Below are 14,946 nucleotides of genomic sequence, written 5' to 3'. Positions count from 1 at the left end.
TAGAATTTGGATTTTATGTGGTAGTCTGTTTGTGATTGCTAATTGATAGGTACTAATTGATTTTCTCTTTTGTAAGATGGCTCTCCAATAGAGGTAGATAATGCAATCTTACCTTAGTCTTCCAATCTCGTTGTTTATTCGTCTCTCAAATTCTTCTTCTCGCGCCTTAGTAACTACCTTTCAATTCTTTCTCCCGAGTCATCTTAGGTTCGTTTTCTTCTTATAGTAAAGTCCATGTGGACACCTTCCTCTTTATTCTGCAGGATAGTTTCCTTGTTCAAGAGAACCCGGTTTTGAGGGAATGTATCATTGGAGGGAGTGAGTGAGTTGAGAAATTGATTGGTTAAGGTTTGAGTGGTATAGGAGAATATAACTTGGGATCCTTTGGTTAGTCTTGTTAGTTGTACTTAATATGAGAGCCTAGTGAGTTGAGAAACACCTTGGGATTTAGTTCTATTGAGAGCTTGTTTGTTATAGATGTTTGAGCATGGTTACTACCTTAGCACATAGGATGGAATGAACCTAAGCTACTCCATTTGAGAGTCTCGATATTTCTTGTGGAGAATTAAAGGTATGATAGTTAGCCCTAATCCTTGTGGGCCTTGAAAGGAATACAATAGGACATTGATGTTGATTAATGGATTGGTATTGTACTTTGGAATTAGTTAGTTTGTTAAACCTTTTAAGTTGACCAAATCTAGTATAGAGTAGCCCTTGTTGACCTTATGAAACATATCTGAATTTGGGAATTTTGGTGGAATGTTGTTCGATATAGTTCGTGAGTTCAAGGATGTGATTCCAATTTATGGTATCGGAAACTAGAAGTATTAAGTGGTGAGATGATGGAGTAAACAAGCCAGGGTACTTGGGGATGACATAGTAAGTGAAGTTCAAGGACGAGAATTGTAAAGAAGATACTTTGGGACATTGATGGTAACAAATGAATTTGTGTGGTGAATTGATTTTGGCTCTTAGAATCAATTGAGTTGAGGAATACCTACCATTGTGGAGTCCTTGTTAGTCCTACGATGTAATAGACATTTAGGGCTTTGTTGAGCACCTTAGTGAAGTAACCTTATCATAAGCTTTGATGAGTGTTTGGTAAGCAGTAACCCTTCCATTATGCTGCTTCTGTTCTCCTTTCCTTCTCTTTAACGATCGTTGAACCTTGTCTTTATGCCAAATTTTACGTATCTTCTTCTTTCCCGAGATATCTTCTTAACTCGAATACCTCTTATCTATGTCAACCGTTATCTTTACGGACCGACTCCTTAGTTTCCTAACTTGTCAGGCTCATGCACCCTTTTTTTTTAAAAAAAAAAAAAATGTTTTACCGTTTCTCTGTTCCATTATCACTCCTTATCTCCTTAGTATAGTTGGTACCTTGTTGACCATGTTTACAGAATTAGTGAGATGTGACTTGAGGATATAGGATTGACTAAGTAGTCGAGTTTGTGATTGGCTTCCATAATCACTTTGGAGATGAGGGTTTGATAATGTATATGTTACCGTGTGAGAAATGTTAAAGGTGGGATTATTAGTTGGTTGTAGTGAGTGATATTGATTACTACTTGAGGTATGGTATGAAAGTGAGAGTAAGCTACTTATTTGGGAGGTTTTAGCACTTGTTTTGGAAACTAGAAAGGGTAATGGTATGGTTGACACCAATTGTTAGGCTAAGGAACATGATTTCAATTTATGGTTTTAGGAACTCTGAGGTGATAAAGCGTTGTTACAATTAAGACCTTATTCCTTGGGAATTTGATGGTAAGTAAGTTTTAGGATGTCAAATTTGAAAGAATATTCCTTGGGATGTGGATGACCATAATGGTTTGGTGATGTGATTTGGCATTCTAGTTGACTCTTGGGAGTTCTTGAGTTGAGAGAGACTTAGTGTTGAGAAGAATTTATTAACCCTATAGGTTTATAGACCTTGAGGTCACATTGAGTACTTGAGATGATGGGATGATGTTGTAGCTGAGTGTAGATCCGCTTTCGGCAATCCTTAGCAAGCAAAAGGATAGAAAACTTGAGATCTTATTGATTTTTCAGAGTTTGGGGTTGATATGTTACTACCTTATTTTGAAATGAGAATCTTGTGGAATAATTGAGGAACTTTCTCTTGGAGTTTATAGCTTGGTATTGGGATTCTTGATTGAAGGTTTACTTTTTGAGGGACCCATAGTTGACACTAGTGGGATACAAGTACAGCTTTGTTGGAAGTCTTGACCTTAGGCTTGTGAAAGTCGTTTCGGGATGTTTGAGAATTTGGAGCGTTGAGATCACACTTATAGTGAAATATCTTGTTCCAGGGAATATGTTAGAAAGAAGTAACATAAGCGATTGAGGAGACTCTTGGGAGTGATGTTGTTATTGGAGATATGAGTGTCTGGCGTTTCCTTGGTGTCTAATCTCCCTTCTTCCTTGATCATGAGCGTTACCGCTCATATCTCTCTTCCTTACATCATCATACTCCTCTCGTAAGTTTGATGTTGGTAACCTATGAAACTCTTTCTTTGACATCCTTGTAATTATGACTTCAATTCTTACCCCATAAAATTCATCATAGCTCTTTTTGATCAGTTAAGCTTGAATCCTTTTAGCAGACCTGCTCCTATGATGTCTAAGTTACTTTTCACTTCGGGGAATTTCTAAATATTTCAAGCTACTAGTTCGATTCATTCTTGAAAGTTTATGTCACTTCTGCAAACCTAACCTATTTTTAAGGATTTGAAAATGAAATTTTGATTTATTTCCGTAAGGTATTCCTTTTTCTTACTTTTGTTCCGAGTTACTAAGCCTTAGTTAATCATAATTTAGTAAGATATCGTTCTTACTATAGAATTTTAAACTGAAATTTTGAAAATACTTTTATGATTTTCAATGGTTTTAACAGTAGTGAATGTTGAATCTCGTTGTTGGTGACGTCCCAATAATGGGTTTTCTCATTTATTGGTGTAGAAATATTTTTATATCTTGATATGAATATTGATGTTCTTGTCTGATCAACAAGAGTATCACCGTTTCATAGAAAAGATACCTATATTTTCTTATAACTATAATTTCTCCTTCTAAGTTTCGAGGGCGAAACTTTTTAAAAGGAGGGGTGATTGTAACGCCCCGTAAATTTCGGACCGTTAATATATTTCAGAAATAATTTATTAATCAAAATAAAAGTGATAATTAAGTATTTAAAGTAAAAATAATTTAAAGAAATATAATTTTATTATATTTTGAAGAAAAGTATTTATTTTGATAGTTTCGAGATGTTTAAAAATAGTTTAAACCGTGTAAAATCTTTTGTTTCGAAATAAGGGCGTATCGGGGGGAAAATGACAAATCGTTTGAACGTTGGGTAAACGAAATTGGAAATGGGTCGTATGAATACTCAATTTTATTGTAATCTCGTGTTTAAAAACTTTGGACTTGACGGAATTTGCATTTGACTTACGGATTTAATTATTATTGAAACGAGTCAAAACCGACTCGTAAAAATCCCGACTAAAAATCCCGCACTTTCCTTTTCTCCTTTCCTTTCTCTTTTCACGCAGCATTCCCCTTCCCCTTTACTCTTTTTTCTGATTTTTTCTTTAGTCCTTCATCATCTTCATCCTCTTCCTTATTCCAAAACACCATTAACATAATTTCAAGCTCAAAATCGACGTAATTTCTTCGTTACTAGTCCGTTTTTCGCATAATTTACCTTTACGGAATCCCCTCGCCACGATCTACAACTTAGTATGTTCTAATTTCAGTTTTCATTAAGTTTTTTTTAGACCAATTTTCGGAAATTCGGTATTTGTGCTTAATTATTGTGTTTTTATTGTTTAATTAGGTGAAGATTTGGAAGACGAGTTCGGGGACTCGTATATTGTAGAGGATAGCGGCTAGTTGTGGTTAGGGTTTGGGTTTTGAGGTGCTAATTGCTCTTTTTCTAGCTTAAGGTAACATATTTCGAGTTACTCGACGAAAGATCGTCACAATCTTTGTTGTTTTGGATGTTTTGTGATTTTTGGTTTAAGTAATAATTTTCACATGTTAAAATATGGTTGCATGCATGCTTAATTTAAGCCTTTTGGTTATTTTAAGTTAGGATATGAGTAATGGAACGATTAATTAATGATTGGATGATGTTAAAACGAGTTAAAATGAAGAAAAAACGGAAAATTAAGAGGTATAGGGTGACGGGCAGCAGGCCGGCAGGCCGTGGCAGGCCCGTGGCAGGCCCACGGCTAGCCCACAGTTGGCCCGGGTCGGTCCGTTGCTTGTTTCGCGGGTTTCCATGCTTTGTCCGTCAATTTAGGTTCATCAAGGATATAATTAGAATGAGTACACATGGTTAAACTTGTGAAGGGAATCATAATAGTAGCTAAAAGTTATGCTAATGGTAGAAAAATTATGTTATATTGACAATTATCACATGTTAGGATAGTTTACAAAATGAATTTTATAGCGATAATTGTAATGTTTTGTTGATTGTGCCGAAAACTGAGCCTTAGTCCCTTTGACTGATGCGATGTCAGTTAATTGAGTGATTGGTCAGCCGCAATTTGACCCGTACCTGTCGCAGGGCTGGGGTTGCGGGTAAAAATTTGGTTGAATGATTTAGATAATCGGCCTTTTTCTTGTTTTAGGCCATTTATTATATCTCTATTTCACATGTGTAATTAGTTGAATTTAAATAGCTTCTTATTTAGTTAGTTGAAATTAAATAGCTTCTTATCTTGTAGTAATGGCCCTAGATTTCCCTAAAGCCTTTAATATTGTTAAAATTGCTAGAATTGGAAGTTAGTATTGAACTCTTATTGAGGAACTGTTGGATTGTATGCTGTAAATAGACATTTATATAGCCTTTCACATGATAGAATATTAGAATTTATGTTGGTAAGTAGGACTTTTTGCCCTCTTAAGGTTAAGTGGGTGTCTTACTTGACTTGTGTGGTGAGTCTTGGGTGGTGTGGGCTAAAATATTCAAGCTGGGACTAGCTGTGACTAGGTCCTAGGTGAGAATTTAGGCCTTCATCATAGATAGGTCTTTATAGTCTCTGACGAGTATATGTTCACTGCTTGATAGCCTTTGTGTTCCTGACTAGTGGATGTTTATCCAAGTTGGGGCATGACCTCAGGTACTAATTTTGATAGTATGGGGTCAGCTTAAGTACTAGCCGACCCTTCGGTGGTGTCCTTGGGGTACTCACTTCACTTTGTTTTAAAAAAAGTTGTGAGTCTTGGGTGCGGTGGTGTGTATCCGCATGTCTAGGTCTCATGTGATTTTAGGCTAGGGTTGTGTTGTCTCTTGGCCATGTTTTCTTAATAGTAACCGCTGAGCCAAGATACCGGTTCGATTACCTTCCCTACCTCGTGGTATAGACTTGAGTTACAAAGTGACTATTGACGGGACTAAGAACTTATGCCTGTCTTTGTTATATTGCCCTTTCTTGTATGGTGATTTTATGAACTGTAATAGGTGAGATGTAAGCCGGTTACAGTTGATAAAGTTTGGATTACTATTTGTTATCTGATTCACATGATAGTTTAGTTTGGTCAGTTTAGGGGTCATTTGTTAGAATACATGATAAGTAAATGGTTTATCAAATTGTTTACATGTTACATTACATGTTACATTAATTTTGACGATTCGTGGCTGGGAGGACTCGAAGTTACTCCCCACTAAATTGTGGCTTTCGTGTTTGTATAAAATGCGATTGACAGGTTGTTGATGCTTAGTTGGGGTCACAGACGGCTAGTGAGCAAGGAACCTTGGACCTAGTTTTGGCTATTTTATTAGTCAACCTTTTACACTTTTGGTTTGTATATAATTTGAAGGGACATATGTCTCCCTTTTTATTTTTGGTTTGTATCCATATATTTCCGTCTTTAGTTATATATGTAAGTTAGTTTATCACCAAGTTGTTGCGGGTTATGACACTCTTCTTGAGTTGGAATTGGTTGTGAATGGTTTAGTTAGAAAATTTTTTGAAATTGCAGGTTTTTGGACTAGTTGAACCATTTACAAACATATCCTACCAGTTTTTCTGTAGAATTTACGTATATAATTAAGGCTAGATTTAAGGGTGTCACAATGGGTATATCTATTTAATGAAGCATAAGAGTGAAGCGTTTGAGAAATTCAAGGAATTTCAAAACGAAGTAGAGAACCAATTGAACAAAAGGATTAAGGCACTACGATCCGATCGTGGTGGAGAATATCTTAGTCTAGAATTCGATTCACACTTGAAAGGTGATGGTATTATATCACAACTTTCTCCACCCGGAACGCCACAACTCAATGGTGTTGCCGAAAGGAGAAATCGAACCCTACTTGATATGGTTCGATCCATGATGAGTCAAACCGAGTTACCGAACTCGTTTTGGGGATTTGCAATCCTAACTGCAATTCTATATTTGAATAATAGTCCCACTAAAGCCACCGAAAAGACTTCATTTGAAATGTGGAAAGGAAGAGTTCCTAATCTATCCTACATGAAAATTTGGGGATGTGATGCTTATGTTAAGGCAAAAACCGACAATAAGCTTGCCCCAAGATCCGTAAAATGCATCTTTGTAGGTTACCCTTTGACCTCTCGAGGTTACTACTTCTACAAACCTCAAGAAAACAAAGTGTTTGTGTCTTCCGAGACTGTCTTCTTAGAAAGCCAATTTATTTCTAAGAGACAGAGTGGGAGAAATTTTGAACTTAATGAAGTTCAAGAGCCACAAACCGAGGAAGAGACGCAAGAAGATGTTCCTTCGTCGTCTAACGCGGTTGTACCTCCTCCACTAAGAAGAACGAGTCGAGTAATTCGCCATCCCGATCGATATGTGGGACTTATCGAAGAAGATGGGACACTCGATGTGTTGCTTATAGAAAGTGACGAGCCCGCCACCTACAAGACTGCAATCTCTAGTCCAAATTCCTCCTTATGGCTTGAAGCCATGAAGTCCGAAATGGATTTTATGCATGAAAACCAATTTTGGGACTTGGTAGATTTGCCTAAAGGGGCAAGACCCCTTCAATGCAAATGGATATTCAAAGTCAAGAATGGCATAGAAGGACATGATGATGTCTACAAAGCTAGGCTAGTGGCAAAAGGATTTACCCAAGTCCAAGGTCTCCATTATGATGAGACCTTCGCCCCCGTAGCCATGCTAAATCCATACGGATTTTGTTAGCGATCGCTGCATTTCATGATTATGAAATATGGCAAATGGATGTCAAAACAGCTTTTCTAAATGGGCATTTAGAAGAGGAGGTGTACATGATACAACCCGAAGGTTTTGTTGATTCTAAAAATCCTAACAAGGTGTGCAAGCTTAAGAGATCCATTTATGGTCTTAAGCAAGCATCTAGAAGTTGGAATCATCGATTCAATCATGTTATAAAGGAGAATGGTTTCACTCGAAATGTTGAGGAACCATGTTTATACATGAAATTTAGTGGGAGCAATGTTGTGTTCCTAATCTTGTATGTCGATGATGTAACACCCCACGGTAATTGAAGAGGTCCAGTGATAGGCTTAAATGACTAGTGCTTAAAGGGATTGAAAGTACTAATCAAATCAACAAAGTGCACTTTCTTTTATGGTCATCCATGTGAAAGAACTCCAAAGTTAAGCGTGCTTGGCTGAGAGTAGTCTTAGGATGGGTGACCTCCTGGGAAGGTTTCCGGGATGCGCATGAGTGAGGACAAAATGCGCTATAAAGGACCCGTGTTGATCTGTGGGCCATGTACACAGCCTGGTGAGCTATCATAAGTAACCGCTCCCGACTCGGTTTGGGCCGGGGTGTTACAAGTGGTATCAGAGCAACCCTGCGACCGTGTGGTGATCGGAGGCAGTTGTTATACGCTCCTGGAGGCGGTGGTCATACGCTCCATTGTGATCACACACCTAGCGGCGGAGGATTCTGGGTTAGCGGTTATGCTCCCAGGCGCAACGAGGACGTTGCGTTTTTCAAGTGGGGTTGACTGTAACACCCCACGGTAATTGAAGAGGTCCAGTGATAGGCTTAAATGACTAGTGCTTAAAGGGATTGAAAGTACTACTTAAATCAACAAAGTGCACTTTCTTTTATGGTCATCCATGTGAAAGAACTCCAAAATTAAGCGTGCTTGGCTGGGAGTAGTCTTAGGATGGGTGACCTCCTGGGAAGGTTTCCGGGATGCGCATGAGTGAGGACAAAATGCGCTATAAAGGACCCGTGTTGATCTGTGGGCCATGTACACAGCCTGGTGAGCTATCATAAGTAACCGCTCCCGACCCGGTTTGGGCCGGGGTGTTACAGATGACATACTACTCATTGGAAATGACATTCCAATGTTGTCTTCTGTTAAGAAGTGGTTAGGTAACCACTTCCAAATGAAGGATTTAGGAGAAGCACAACGCATATTAGGTATCCGGATCCATAGAGATAGATCCAAGAGGATATTGGCACTAAGTCAAGAGTCTTATGTTGATAAGATACTTCGACGATTCAGCATGGACAAATCCAAAAGGGGTTTGGTACCTATGGTAACCGGGACGATATTGAGCAAGACTCAATCTCCCTCCGAACCCCATGATGTTGAACGCATGAAGACGATCCTTTATGATTCCGCTGTCGGATCAATCATGTACGCCATGATATGCACACGTCCTGATGTCTCGTATGCCTTGAGCATGACGAGTAGATATCAAGAAAATCCAGGTGAGAGTCACTGGATTGCTGTCAAGAACATCCTTAAATACTTGAGAAGAACTAAGGATTCTATCTTGGTGTTTGGAGGAGACACTGAGCTACGTGTTAATGGATACACGGACTCGAGTTTTCAAACAGATAGAGATGACATGAAATCGCAAGCTGGTTTCGTTTTCATGCTCAATGGTGGTGCCGTTAGCGGGAGAAGCTTCAAGGAAGTTGTGACCGCGGATTCAACAACGGAGGCTGAGTACATTGCAGCATCAGAAGCTGCCAAGGAAGCTGTGTGGATCAGGCAATTCACGGAAGGTCTAAGAGTAGTACCTACCGTCAATGATCCCATCACTCTCTATTGTGATAATAGTGGGACGATCTTCCAAGCTAAGGAACCAAAGTCTAGTAATAGATCTAGACATGTACTTAGAAAATATCATGTAATAAGAGATTTCATTGAGAGAAAGGAAATTGCGATTTGTAAGGTTGGGACGGATGACAACATAGCCGATCCGCTCACCAAGCCTTTATCGCAGGCTAAGCATGATGGACATGTTGCGTCCATGGGACTTAAACGTGTACCAAGTTTTTGTTAGATTTTGAAATGAAATAAAAGTGTTGTTTTTGTTCATGTTCACAATCACATTTGTCTTTTATCTTTAATTTATACATTGTTATATCCAAACGGGTTGTAGTGACAATTGAACCCCGTTAAAGTGAACACGGATTAACATAGTATTTGTCCATAGTCACTTGTATGAGGTGACGTCTCGAAGTGACTAGAGTGTGATGCGATTGATGGCAAGTTCAAGTGCCATAGAGTCATGTAAGATGACTAGTTGATCACATAGGCAGACTGTTAGGAACATTTTGTCGGGCCTTATGACCGCTTATAGAGTTCTGGCAAATTTATATAGCCTGGTCGTGGCGAGAGCTACTATAGTATTCTAATGAGTCGATTCTTTTGACTAAAGACTATTCACCTAAGATGGCACAGTTTCAGATTAACTTTGATTTGTGTTACTACGACCTTCGTAAATGGGGTCAAATGGGCATATTTTGGGTTATGATGGCTGTGGCTAGTTGAAGGGAATGAGTGCGATAGAAATTGTCCACCCCTAGTCAGGGTTATAACAATATCTCAGGGCCACTCGAGGAGTAATGAACTGGAAATGCGTGGCCACGCTCGGAAGGTATCTATGATAGATAAATCCGGTCAATCAGTTATTCTCCAGATCGAGGAAACCACTCTTGATATGATCACTTGCAAGTACGACCTGAAAGACACCTTGCATTGAGTAGGAGATAGTAATAGGACAAGAGAATTGGTGACGCACACTTGTCGAGGACAAGTGGGAGATTGTTGGAATATGTGTCCTCCGACAATAATGCGATCACAACTGTTGATCATGATGATCACATGTTTAAGTCTCATTTTAAAGAATACAATTGAGAAGTATTTTTACTGTCAATTGGTCAACATATATCGGTAATGATTGGCTGACTAGAGTTTGACATTACTGTCGTGCGACGGTGGTGATCAGTTGATCCCCTAGGTCATACCTAAAAGATAATACTCTTAATTGATCATTTAATTAATCGTATAACGTTACGAGTTAATTAAAAATAATTGACGGATAATTTTGGAAGTAAATTTACGTATCTCATTATAATCTGATTAAATAAGATACGGTCTAGGTAATTGAATTGTTTCACTACTTAGATGAAATTATTGTTTAAGGAAACAATTGAAATTGAATGAATTATCATAAATACAAGTTATTGTAATTTATAATTGATAAATTATTTTGGTACAAGTAATTGTGAATTACTAAGTCAATTTTTGTACATGACGTATTTTCATTAATACGTTGATTTTTAATATGTTAAAAATACATAACAATTTTATGTAACATGTGACATGTGACATATTGACAAATTGACAAAGATAAAATGGAATCCATTTTATCCTCAAATGGACCGAAATATTGGGTGTGATTAACAATTCATATAATGTTAATTAAGATTAGTGGAATATATGATTACTTCTCTACACTAGGCATGCATACCTAGTGTCTCTTGTGGAAGAGCACCAAGCCCATGCATTGGCCATTCCTCCACCCTCCTACCCGGTTTCCCCTAGAAAAGAACAATGGTCCTTTGCTTAAAAAATTGATCATTCACTACATGCTTTAGTGTGTGATTTATTTTTATTCATTCTATCATTCAAACATTATTTTTAGAGAGATAAAAATAATTCTTCCTTCTTCATCCTCCTCTTGACCGAAATACAAGAGGACCAAAAATATTTTTGGGTCTTTTATTTAAGATTAATATTATTCTAGTTTTGATAATACTAATTTTATTAAGGGTATTTCTTGGGTATTAATCCTTGGGAGGGATACTATACTTGTATCCTCTTTGTTCATCCATTTAAGGAGAGCTCAAGAACAGGAGAGAAGGAGAACTCTCTTGTGCCCTATTGATCCGAAAATCACAATGTAAGATGATGATTTCTTCTATAAATTGTTTATTGTTTGCATGCATAAGATCACCATATAATTTTATGATAAATTAGCTTAAAATATATATGAATATGTTAGTATATAGATCTACTTTTCCTTCAATTCTTTATCCCCATATCTTCTAAATTTTCTACCCTAACAATTTATTATCATATTGACCAAAAAAATGCAATTTATTATCATAAATTTATACGGTTACTTACTTTGCTTAAAAAAAAAAACTTAAATCCATACATTTACATTGAAGTAAAAAAAAAATTCAAATTTTTTCTACCATCAGCAGAATGTTTACTTTGCTATTGAACTTTGTTGTAAATTGGATTGCTATGGTTAACTTTGCTACGATCATTATGTGCTCCATTGCATAATGTGCTGATTTGTAACTAAGCCTCACAACTTTGCTATGTTTATATTGCAATTGATTAAAGGAACATCCCTCTATCCTTAAAAAATAATCACGGATAAGTTTGTCAATTGGGAATGGAGATATTAATAACGCCAACGAATCAATTTGATTGGATTACATACAAACTAATAACGTCGAAGATATTCATAGCGAGTTTGATTCGATATTAATAGCGTCGACGAATTGGTAAGTGTTCACTTTGTTATTTGGGAAAAAAAACGCAAAACATGAAATAATAAAAAAATAATACCTTACCTAACTTAAAAAGATTATGATTTTTAGCATTTTGAATTTGATTTTTAGCATTTTGGCTCCCAAAATATAATAAAACTAAACTTAAGAAAGATTCTATTTCATACCCCACAATAGCCACATGTTATTATGTTACTCGCAGTATTCTATACACTGAGTGTAACCGTAGCCTTTTCGATAAATTGACACTATTATTATTTGAATTTATTTCTTCTACTCAAAAATTGAGCACAAATTCTCACGTGACAATTATTATACACTTGTGTATATTACACCTGGCAAACAGATCGGGTCGTGTCGGGTTCGTGTTCGTGTCACATGTAAACGGGTCACAATCCCTCCAACCCAAACCCGACCCAATTAAATCTCGTGTCGTGTTCGTGTCGACCCACTTACATAAATGGGTCATAAGGCCTCAACCCCAACCCGTTAATTTCGTGTCGGGTTCGTGTTGTGTTTTCGTGTCACGTCCATATTTTGAAAGTTTAAGTATATTTATGTGATGGAGGATCAAGAAAAATTAGGATTAATTTAGTAAACAGGTCATTCGTGTCGGGTTCGTTTTTAGAGAAGTCAACCCTAACCCAACCCAATTAAATATCGTGTCATGTTCGTGTCGACCCACTTACATAAATGGGTCATTACGTCTCAACCCAAACCCGTTAATTTCGTGTCGGGTTCGTGTCGTATTTTCGTGTTGTATCATTGTTTGCCACCTCTAGTGTATATAAGATAAATATGTTGTTTTTCCTTATATATTTTTATATACACGAGTGATATGTATTTGATTCGTTTTAAGTTTAAGACGTATATAGTTTTGTCTTAAGGGAAACTTACGAGTGAGATACATCTCCAAAGTTATTAAAATGGCCACTCTTTTTATATATTTTTATATTTTTTTTATTTCTTTTCAATTTTTTTTTATTGTTGCTCAAAACTGATATTTCATTTGTACATGTTCTCATAACATACTTATATGGTACCTATTTTATCATATTATGACAACTAGTATAGATCCCGCGCGAATGCACGGTATTTTAGATAGAAACATTAAAGAAAATAATAATAAAAATGATATTTAACTCAATTTGAAATTTAATTGTAAATTTATTATAATTAATATTTTGCATTAATCGATGGAAAAGGAAAGTTCATTATCATCCAGATGTAGATATAAGATAATGAAAGTTCAATAACAGATATGTTATAATAAAAGCCTAATTATAGCCAAATTAATTTAGGCGGGAAAATTCTGAGAACTCTTATTCTTTTAGTATAAGGGGGATTACGATTTATATATCATTATATTACTTCAGGGGTCACAATCAATAGTTGGAATAAATATAATAGAAGAACTTTATATATAATTATTCTTATCCTAAGTTATTTTTCATCAACTTAAGTTTAAAAACTTTTTGCCCAATAAAAAAACTTTACTTTGTTCTTTATTAGGACTTAATAACTAATCTTATTATCTTCATAAAGTCATTTCACTTTTTTGAAATAAATAAAGAAACTTATTAGTTCTTAAATAAGAATCACACCCATTAAAACTTATTATGGAAATAACTTTAATTTTATAAGTTTTATTAACAAGCTCAAGAATACGAATTGTCATTACACTTGCTCCTATGTGATAGATGAATCATCTCAATCAAAACCTTAAGGTGATGGTTGAGGTCCAACAATTATATTTATTTCCCACTACGCCCGCTCACTCGAATGCCCATTGGGCTCGAGGGTTAGTGCACATGCCCCGTTACCAGGATTTAAACCTGTGAACTTTGGTCACAAAGGCTCTGATACAATGTCAATAAACTATCTCAACCAAAAGCTTAAGCTGATGGTTGGAGTTCCAAGGTCGGTCTTATACTCTAAAATGCCCCCTCACACGAATGCCCTTTGGGATTAAAGTGTGGATGCAACTACATATCTCTCTCATACCTGGTATAAATATCCACTTTAGAATTGAGGGGGGTGAGATTCGAACCCGTGACCTTATTATATTTATATTTAATGGAAAATAAATATAATTGTTGGACCTCAACCATCACCTTAAGACCATCCACAAGCAAGGTCAATTGCTTGGTCATGACCTTGCTTGGTCATGGTTAATGACTTAGTTAAGCTAATTAATTGGTGACCAAATATGTGAATTTGTGACCAAATACAATAAAAGGTTAATTTGTGACCATACTTAACAAAATTAACCACTTTTGTGATCTCATATGTGTCCAAATTCTATTGGTGGAACAATTAAAAAATAATAAAAAAAGTATATAATATGATAGTGGAGCATGATTGAGAATGTTGTGAAGTGGAAAATGATTGAGTTGATGACCTAGGTCGTGACCTTTTGCTTGGGAGGGTGAAAGTAGGTCAAGATAAATAAAGTGGGATTAAGAGGAAAACCGGGTTGCGACCTAATTAGCACGACCTGTGCTTGGGGATGGTTTAAGATTTTGGTTGAGATGACTAATCTATCACTATGTACATTATTATTTTTTGCATAAAGACCAAAGAAAAAAAAAATGACTTTGAATCACACAAAACACATTATCTCCAACTTACACAAGTTATTATTGACAAGTTCAAGACTTACAAATTACAATCATCATTACACTTTTATTTACGGAGTACATTATTACTTTTCAATCCCTCATATTGTAGACACACTATCCATCTAAAACTGTAGACGGATAGTGATCATTTTACAAAATGTAAGTGGGAGGATAAGTGGGGATTCCCATTTCCCATCCACTTGCATTATCCACTCTCATTTTGTGAGAGAAACATTATCCGTCTACAACTTTAAACGAATATTATCCGTCTAAAGTGAGAATTTGTGATTACTGTTGGCACAAAGACCAAAGACAGAAAAAAAAAGGAGTGATTTTGAACCACACAAAACACATTAGTGCAACATGACAAGTTCAAGACTAAGAATCATCATTACACTGACCTAAAGACCAAAGAAAAAAAATAATGGGATTTTCCCATCTATATCCCTTTGGTTTTCAATTTTCCCAACTGTACCCTCGCATATCAGAGATTACTAATTGTACCCCTAAGCTTACCTAATGGTTCCCAACC

At 36.4% G+C, this 14,946-nt stretch overlaps 1 long non-coding RNA gene across 1 annotated transcript; it reads left to right on the top strand.

Moving 5' to 3' along the window:
- The first annotated feature begins 3,567 nt into the window (after positions 1 to 3,567).
- LOC141631794 (uncharacterized) lies at positions 3,568 to 5,868 on the top strand. Its single transcript, XR_012537707.1, has 3 exons — positions 3,568 to 3,738; positions 3,836 to 3,944; positions 5,713 to 5,868. It is a non-coding gene; the product is annotated as an uncharacterized LOC141631794 (long non-coding RNA).
- The last annotated feature ends 9,078 nt before the right edge of the window (positions 5,869 to 14,946 follow it).

The sequence above is a fragment of the Silene latifolia genome, chromosome 2, assembly GCF_048544455.1.
Source record: "Silene latifolia isolate original U9 population chromosome 2, ASM4854445v1, whole genome shotgun sequence".
NCBI classification, from domain to species: domain Eukaryota; kingdom Viridiplantae; phylum Streptophyta; class Magnoliopsida; order Caryophyllales; family Caryophyllaceae; genus Silene; species Silene latifolia.
This window is presented reverse-complemented; position numbering and strand designations above follow the sequence as displayed.